We start from the raw sequence: 10,179 nt of genomic DNA on the forward strand, positions 1-10,179 counted from the left end.
TATACTGTGTGGTGAAAGCCTACATTCAGGTGATACGATTTCGTTTCTAAATGTAAAATAAAAACAATATACTGTTCACTAATGGTGTGTGGAAGGTACGTTACTTTTCATGGTGATTTAACACTCAATATGTGGTCACTCTGTTCCACTCACACTATCATTAACCATCTTGTAGGTAAATTTCTTTCTTGCTCAATTTAGGTACAGGCAGTTTCGTTCAATTTGTTGTAAATTGTTTTGTTTATTAGTGGATATTGTAGAATGAGTAATAGTATCATACTTTTTTTCTAACGTGTATTTAACCTGTATTAATTTCCAGTTTTTTGTTCTCACTATTGAGTGTGGAGTGTTGTTCTTTGTATTGTAAATATATGATTATAACTATATGTTATTATATATATCATGTTATTGAGCCTATTACGTTCATATTTGCAAGGTGAGAGGAAACCCGCCAGCAATAGCAAATATCGATTCAATAAACTGAATATTCGAATGAATGTTTTACATAGGGTTATAGTATAATAAAGAAATATATGCCTACTCAATGCTCGTTGAGGAAATATTTTTTGCTGTTTTTTGAAGCACTTCAGAAAACACACATGCAATGTTTCAAGGAAAAACACCCGATTATATTCCGAGTGAAATGCGCAAATGGAAATCTGCATAATATGAGGTTATTACGAGGATATTGCAAAGTATGTACGAAGACAGTACAGTCGGAGTATCGACCAACGCGCAGCGGAGTTCGATGATACCGCTTACTGTCTGAGAGTTCACAGGGTTTGTCAGAAAATCTATCACAATTAGTCTATTCTGTTTATCTGTCCAGCCTCTGGACAGTGTGACGTCACGATGCCACCTAGGCATGTCTCTGGCAAAACATTGTAGTTTATGGAAAACGGCATATTTGCAAATAAAAGGTGAGAATTACTACCAAACTGTATCACTGACTTGGTTGAAGGACATTGTGAATCATTGCCAAATTGTATAGGAAACAAATTGGCTGAATTACTGTCAGACTGGAAGAACGAGGTCACTGTCCTGACTACTGGTCAAAGGATTGAAACTATAAAGGATTGAAATAACCATGGTCCCCACTACTCCTGGAGAAACACCAGTAGAATTGGGAGCACACGTAGGAGGCAGTCTTTGTTTGGCGACCGATATGTGTGCAGGTCATTGTCATGGTCTCTTCCTACAAGTGTGAATCGACTGACCAAGGGAGCTCTACCAGGCCGATAATATAAGTAACTATATATGGTGCTGTTTGAAAACATTGAAATCATCGATTTCATCTTGATTATAACACCACTGGCTGACCACAAAGACCATGGCATTTCAGTGTAGGTAAAAATCGTGACAACAAAATAACCAATTCAGTAGATTCAGAAACATATCTCAGACAATCTGTTACTAACTCCTTCCTTCACCCTGTCTGGAAAAAGAACTGAAAATATTCATTTTTATGTTTTTTCACCAAATGCTCAAATAATTTTATATTGTATACAATTTACCAATGTGAGTAGGTTATATAAGTGATATATTACATGTTGACCACAACAAGGGGACAAACAAGTGTCATTCTATATTTCACGACTGAAAATCCAAGCAACAAGACCCAACTATAATCCAAACAATCAATGTCAAAAGGCAATATTTACAAATGGGAGAACACACAGGGGACACACAAACAAAACAAACAACACACTGTCAAATCGGTGAGAGAGATACATGGACCTCAAGACACAAGCCAAGAGGTGATGTCAGGTGTTTCGAAAAGAGCACATCCTGCTTCACATGTGGCACTGAAATAACGATTTTTATTTTTTTAACGTTTTTAGCAATATCTTCTCTTTATGTATATTTATACAGACAGACAGCTTTCCCCCAAATAAATACCACTATAACATAAAATGCTTTCAATGGACAAATAAATCAAATAACACATGTTAACTTGATCAATAAAATCAACGCTGTCTTATTATGTGCATACACGTATTTGCATGCATTCTCATGGAAAATTTCACTCCTTATATGTTTCACAAAAGTAAATGGATGACGACAAAATCCGTTCGAATGTAGGTGACTCAAAGTTGACATGTATGCCCGATTTCAGGAATTTATTTAGTGTTTTCATCAATGAACACAACCACTGTCGTTTGCTGGAACATTCTAAGCAAAACATAAAAATATGTGAACAATTTTCAGCACTCCAGACATGATATACGCAAAACTAAATACCCCTGCTCATACATTTATATAAAGTTTGAGCATTCTTTGTTTGGACCTTTCATACTGTTCTTTTCTTGTGCCTACACATTTCTGTCAGTTTTCTAGTTCTGCTGTCATGATTTACATTTCTGCTTCTTAGTGGTTGCCATGACATTCACTAATAACGGCTGGCTGATTAATGCCAGATGGTAGCGCTGGCTAAGATCCGTCAACACGTTCTTATGAGCTTGTTATTCACAAGTTTATGCGGCATCTTGGAGGGTATATGGCCAGAGTCCAGAACTAATGATGTAATAATAATAATAATCTTTATTGAAACCGTATCCCGGAGTGGGATCTTAGTTGAAAATACAATAAAGTAATACAAAAAAGATAGCAAACAAAAAAAACACAAGACATTCAAAGACAATAGAAAATAAAAAAATTAAATTAAATTATTTGGTGGTTGGTTGAGGCAACTGGCATTTTAAGATTTTTTCTTGTCGTAATTTGAAACAAGTGTGGATGAATTTTCCTAGTTCAATGATTGTTTTGTCATTTTTAATTTTTAGTATATTTGTAAGTTTTTCGTCATCCGTCCCCAAGTTGCTTATATTGTATTTAATATTGTTGATCATGATTTCTCGTTCCTTCTTGTATAAATCACAATTGAGAAGAAAATGTTTTTCGTTTTCAATTTCCTGTTTGTCACAAACTGGGCAAATTCGGTCCTCCGCTAAAATGTTATTATATCTGCCCCTTTCGATTTGAAGGGTATGAGCACTTATTCTGAGTTTTGTCATAGCTGCTCTATGATTTGGATTTTTGATTGTGGAGAGATATTTTTCATATGCAAATTCTGTTTTAATTTTCCTATAGGTTCGTAACTTGTTTTTGTGGTTTTTACCTTTATTGTCATCTTGTAATGTTTTTGTACTATGTATTTCAAAGGATTGTTCTAGTTTGCGCCTTTCTGTTTCAGTGATTTGTTTTTCATCAAGAGATTTATGGTTTTCCCAAATATTTCCCATATTTAAATTTTCTAAAATTTGTTTTATGTCTGTTTTATGTCTGATGTATATGAATGTCAACTGTGGAATGTTATTGCAAGACCATTATCGCCTATAAATATAAACTGACGTTGACACTATGAGAGTGGTTTTCCTAATGTAGTAACGATTAATCAATTGTGTTATGACGTGTAAAACTTTCGTGTGATTGGCTGTTTGTTTGGAGGCAACGCCTTGCAGCTTTGATACTAACTTGTAATTGGCTAATAAGTTGAGAAGTTAATAAAGTGATTTGAAGCTGTCTCGGGGAACGAGCACGAGGTAGTCGGAGAATCGAAGGTGACACGAATTGAGCTTCTGTGTTTTTGTCAGTCCAACGTGGAAAACATTCGAATCCCGGTTACCTAAGCGAAGGGTTTCAAAACATCAAATTTACCTATCACACGTGGTGGAGAACTTCTGGGCACTGTGTTTAACACAAAAAAGGCATCTCGTCAAAACCTGCATGATAACAAGACAAAGGACACACATCATGGAAGGAATTCGTGAGGTTTTGACAGAACATCTTGGACAAATGACGCGAGCTATTGCAGGTGATCAGCGAATGACACAACAGGCGGTAGGAGAGATATAGGAAATTGTCGAGGGCCTACAAAATCGTCCAACACCCGTCAACGTGGGGATAGTTCCAACTCCGTTTAAAGGAAAATAATCAGAGAGCGCAACGAATTGGTTACAGAAATGTAATGCATATGCAGACTTTAACCAACTACCGGACAATAGAAAGGCTGCAGGTTTTAGGATGCTGATGGCGGGTCCGGTCGAGATTTGGGTAAACGATTTGGCGGCACAAGTGAGAGATGATTATGAAGCTTTGACTGCAGCCTTCATCGCGCATTTCGAGAACGCAGATTTTGATTGGGTGCTTGAACAAAAACTGTCTGACCGAAAACAAGGAGTCGATGAATCCGTAGAAGATTACGCAACAAGTATCAAGTCACGTTGTGCCCGACTTCATAAGACGCCCGGAGAACAATTGCGTTATTTTCGCGCCGGACTACGAAATGACATTAAGGGTCAAGTGATAGCACATCGGCCACAAACCATCGACGAGGCACGGCAAAGGGCTCGGTTAAGCGAAATAGCATGTCAAATGCAGAAGGAAGATGCGAAAAAGACAAGCGCCGAAACATCAGCGATCGAACTCAGCGTAGAGAGATTTGCGCAGAAAACTGAACAATTATTACAACAAAAAGAGCGATCGCAATACGCATACAACGTGCCGCAATTCGAGGGATCCAGGATGGATGAAAACCAAGCCATTGGAGGGACGAAATTTGCATATCAGGGTAGGAAATTTAATTCAATCCCAATTTGTGAAATTTGTAATAAGGAGGGTCATACCACAGCCGGCTGTTACCGCCGTAGAAATTATAATAATGGTAATTGTTATAATTGTGGCAAAAGAGATCATATTGCGAAAACTTGTTGGGGAAATGTACCAAAAAGGCATTTGAGAGATATAACTTGTTACAATTGCTAGAAATTGTGACGGCCAAAAACAAGGGGACAATTTAAACCCAAAAAGTCTATTTTAAGGGGGCGAAAAATAGACCAACTATCCATGGGGAAAAATGGTAGAAAGCCCTCTTTTGTGTTCAATATCAGCCGATATATATAGTAGTAGTTTGATTAAGGTAAAAATAGATGACAGACACGTTTGGGCATTGGTAGACACATGAGCAGAAATTTCGATTATTTCAAAAAGTTTCATGCAAAATTTTCCAAGCTTGAGAAATCGTAAAATATATCCCCCCTTTCGAAGTTCAGCGCATACTGTGTGCGGCCAGATAGTTCCGCTCAGAGGTCGGATCTATGTCAAGACAGAAATAGCTGATCAAAAAGTAACAATTCCTTTTCACATTGTTGACTATACGAAAAGTAATGTAATAATAGGGACAGATTTTCTTGCGGAACATAAAGCAGTTATTGATTTCTCAGCACGAAAGTTTCACTTGAGAACAAAATCCCCAATATGGACATAGAGAAGTGTCACGATTCCCTCAAAAACGCAACAAATTATAACCTGTAAAACACGGTCGCACTACCCCAATGGCGTGATTGCGGAGAATAGATGCGTGAATAATTTATCTAAGTACGGGTTATTGACTGCAAAGGGAATTTTCGAAATACAGAAGAATGAAGTGCCAATTAGAATAATGAATCCATTGGACACAGAAATTCAAATTCCCCGAGGTATTAGGGTTGGAATGATACAATGCTTGACCCCAGATACTGGCATAATTGACGTTGGCTTAGAGAGAGGCATGATAATTACCCTAGTGAAAATGTAAACCCGTTTAATGCTGACATGACGGGAGCTGATTTAGACTCTGGACAAAAACAAACATTAAAGAATTTTCTAAATATGAATGGAGATGTGTTTGCAGAAATTGCCGGTCACACAAAATTAATACAACATAAAATTAGATTGATTGGCGACCCTGACCCAATTAGTTGTCGACCATACAGAGTTACTCCTCAAAAAAGGTCGGAGATTGGGAAACAGATTGATGATATGTTATGTGAAGATATAATTTCCCCTTCTGTGTCAGAATGGAGTTTTTCAGTCGTCTTGGTTACAAAACCTGGGGGTGCTTACAGATTCTGTGTCGATTATAGGAAACTAAACGTTATTACGAAATTAGAACCATATATGTTACCCCTAATTGTAGATTGTTTTGACTCCTTTGGGATAGCCAAACCCAAATACTTTTCGACGCTTGATTTAAAAAGTGGATATTTCCAATTAGACTTGCACCCAGACAGTTGTAAACTTACAGCGTTTACGACCCATGCTGAGAATTATCAATTTAACTGATGTCCAATGGGAGTCGCTGGAAGTGGGCATTCATTCCAGTGACTCATGAATATTGTGCTTAGGAGATTAAATTGGAAGAGCTGTTTGGTTTATCTGGATGATATAATCGTGTTTTCCAATACTTTTGAGAAACATTTAGAGGACCTAAATCAAATATTTCGAAGGTTGAGAGAGGCTATTTAAAACTGAAATTGGCAAAGTGTAAGTTCGCCTGTAAGGAAGTAAAGTATTTGGGTCATTTAATAAGTAAGGACGGCATTAGGACAGACCCCGATAAATGTGCAGCCATAAGAGATTTCCCATTTCACATGACGTGAGAAGTTTAAGAGGGTTCTTAGGAATTTGTAATTATTATAAAAAGTTAGTGTTCCAATATGCGAAAATAGCTAGGCCTTTGAACGCAATGACTAGTAAAAATGTAACGTTTGAATGGACAGAAGAATGTCACCGAGCATTCGAACAGCTGAAGGAGGCGTTAACAAATCCACCTATATTAGCTTACCCCGATTTCGAGAAACCGTTTATATTAAGTTGTGACGCTTCTGGACAAGTCATCGGGTTTATTTTATCGCAATTGCAAGACGAACGTGAGAGAGTTATTGCATATGGCGGGCGGGCGTTAACCCCAGCAGAACGCAATTAACCTATAACTCAATTAGAGGCATTGGCTGTAGTGGCAGGAATTAAATATTTTGACCCATATCTGAGGCACGCAAAGTTCAAGGTAATAACGGACCATTCAAGTTTAAAGTATATATATTCTGGTTAGTAAGGCCCAAAGGCCGACTCGGAAGGTGGGTCATTGCGTTACAACAGTATGATTTTGAAGTCGTGCATAGGCCCGGTAAGATTCACCAAAACGCCGATGCATTGTCTAGACGTACCTATGAGGGGCCCCAAATGCCTACAGAATTAGAGGAGGATGATGATTTAATCAGAATAATATCCTTAATACCCGATAGAGCCCAACCAGAAATTAATAATGAAAGACCGGTAGACGTACATTGCGAAGAGAAATATGATCGGTGGAACGCCTGAAGACGCGGACTGGTGCAATGTTAGTGAAATGCAACAGGCCGCCCAAGAATTAAGCCAAATAATAGATTATTTAACAAATGGGACCCTACCACATGAACCGCGCAAAGCGCGAATATTGGGATATATTAGGGATGAATATTTTATGGAAAATGGAAAATTGTATCATCTTTGGTTCCCCAAGGGTAGATTTAGTAAAGAACAGAATTACGTGAAACAGTTGGTCATTCCGCATAAATTAAGAAATCGCGTCTTAGAACAATTTCACAATGAAGTGACAGCAGGTCATTTTAGGTTTGCAAAGACCTATGCTTCAATCAGCTAACGTTATTATTGGCCAAAAATGTCGTCTGAAATCCACAGTTGGGTGTTTATGTGTGTAGATTGCGCTACTAGGAAATCTCCTAAACTACGCTCAAAGGCTCCCCTCGTTTCACAAAAAATAGAGGCTCCTTGGCACAGGGTCGGTGTTGATTTTATTGGACCCATACATTAAACTCGGGCGGGAAATCGATATATCATCGTGTTTACCGATTACTTCACCAAGTGGGCCGAGGCTTTTCCTACAGAAAACATGTCCGCGCGCACAAAAGCTAGAATTCTATTTGATGAAATTATATGTAGATACGGTGCTCCACGATGTCTCTTATCAGATAGGAATCAAAATTTCTTATCGGAAGTAATCAGGGCGAGCTGTCAAATGTTTGGAGTCAGAAAAGCCAACACGACGCCATATAACCCACAATGCAACGCGAATACGGAACGTTTTAATCAAACATTAATTCAAATATTAAGTATGTTTTGCGACTCTAGACAGGAAGATTGGAACGTATTTAGAATAGAAAATAGAATAAAAAATGCTTTAAATGGGGTTAAGGAAAATCATGAAGCGATTTATTCGATCGTATCTAGTTTATCGCAATGGAGAGAACGCTTGAATAACATGGAACTCAATCAAGAGGCGTTAGAAAAAGAGTTAAATTATGAACGGCGATCCACGCATTTAATGTTTCGATATGCTGTCCAGCGGTTGCAAACGTTACAGTTACTTGAAAGGGAGACACATCGTAGGGTGGGTTTGATGGACGTGTTATTACAAGAAAGGTTGCCTTTGCAGTTGGTCGAACCAAAGGTGTTAGGGAATGCTTTAAGAGCGGTAAGGAAGAAAGTACAAAGGAAATATCCTAGTTTTAATATAGCATATAACTTGAATTATTATTACCATAATGCGAGAGTGACATTTCGGCGTACGGACAAAAATGTGTACATAAAGGTTAGGATCCCCATTACAATAAGAAATGACATATTCAAGGTGTATAAGGTGATAGTCATGCATATGCCCCTCCCTTATGATTTAGGTGATAAGCCTCAACGTTTTGATAATAATACAGCAAATAACGGGCGCACGGAAGTTACGTCAGTTTCAGAGTATTTCGGGGTTAATGAAGATGAGACATCCTATATTGAAATGAGTGCGGATCAATTTTCGACTTGTAGTGGTCTGTCAGTAAAAGATTGCCCCTCCGTAATTACTATGATAAATATGCGTAAGCCGTCGTGTACGAAGGCCTGGTTCTATGACAATAAAGAATTCATAAACATTCATAATACATGTAAAATAGATTTAATAATTAATCCTGTATACAATCCGAAAGTTCTTAAAGTAGGAGGGGGAAATATCTTAGTAAATAGAAATAATACAAAATGGTCGATGGAATGCGGGGATAGAAGTCCAGAGCCTGTTGAAGGTTGCACAATGTGTATAATTAAATTGCCATGTGGATGCGCTATACATTCAGATAATTGTTATATACCATCGTTTTTGACTAGTTACACTGAAGACGAGGCCCCCACGTTTCTGCATCCGGTAAATTTGCCATTCTTAATACCCTTTTATGACCCAGAAGACTTGATAGAAATCAAGGGGAATCAATGTATAAGAATCCGTGGAGAGTGCAACTCACTAATATAACCATTAATAGGGGGAATTGGAATGAGATTGTACGTTCTGACGCACGTTTGGTGGTGGATTTAAACAGGACGGCGGATTTACTGAAGAAAAACAAACCAATTTATTATTCCATCACGGACAAATTATTTAGCGACACAAATGAATGAAACTCCTGTCTTGCCGTTTTTAGAAGTCAAATTTATTACTATAATTGAAACCGTTCTGGCTATTATATGTACAGGGTCGCTGATTCTGTCGGTATATACAATTTGTAAGGTGAGAACTTTGAGTATATTGATTGCAACCATTCCCAGGGCCCGGGCTAAAACGTTATATTTGCCGGTAGATAAGTTAATCACTGATCATCCCTTGCGAGATTTGAAGGGTTCCATGATCCAACTTCGAAATGAAACCTTAATTCTAATTTTATTGTGTTCAGGATTCTTATTGACATTGGCGATTATTCGGTTGTATAAATGTTATCGTAACCGCTCTATAATGTATCGTGCGCTTAAGTTGCCCCTTACGAAATTGATTTTAGAGATATCGAATGACAAGCTGTATGTCTTAATAAATGTCATGACCCTGTACGTGTCCCCGAATCAATTGGCCTTTGCGAAGCGACCTGTAATTGAAAATTTGACCATCGAGCGGGGCATATTCACGTCTGTGTTGAATATTGAGTGTGATGATTTGAAATACGAACTACATAATAAAGAACGTGCGATTCCTTTGCCCAAGGCTATTAAGGTACCGAAATGGAAAGATAGTGTGTGCATAGCCGTAGAAGGTGTAGGGAATTATTACAGATTGCTGGTGGGATTGTCTGAGATTTATATCGAAATTCAAAGAGAATATTACTGATATGCAGGATAGGTAGGAAAATCAAATGCTGAATATTTGTGTAACAAGTGAAGTGCTGGCACCTCTCCTTGGTAGAGTAGGATATTTAGAATTATAACCATTGTATTTAGAATTATAACCATTGTATTTAGACTTATAGTCATTGTATTTAATCATTGTTTTTACTCATTTGAAACTATACTTTTTGTTATATTAGTGTGTGTTTTATTTGCATGACGAGTGTTGAT

Source organism: Saccoglossus kowalevskii, chromosome 22 (assembly GCF_978046115.1).
Source record: "Saccoglossus kowalevskii chromosome 22, keSacKowa6.1, whole genome shotgun sequence".
Taxonomy (NCBI): domain Eukaryota; kingdom Metazoa; phylum Hemichordata; class Enteropneusta; family Harrimaniidae; genus Saccoglossus; species Saccoglossus kowalevskii.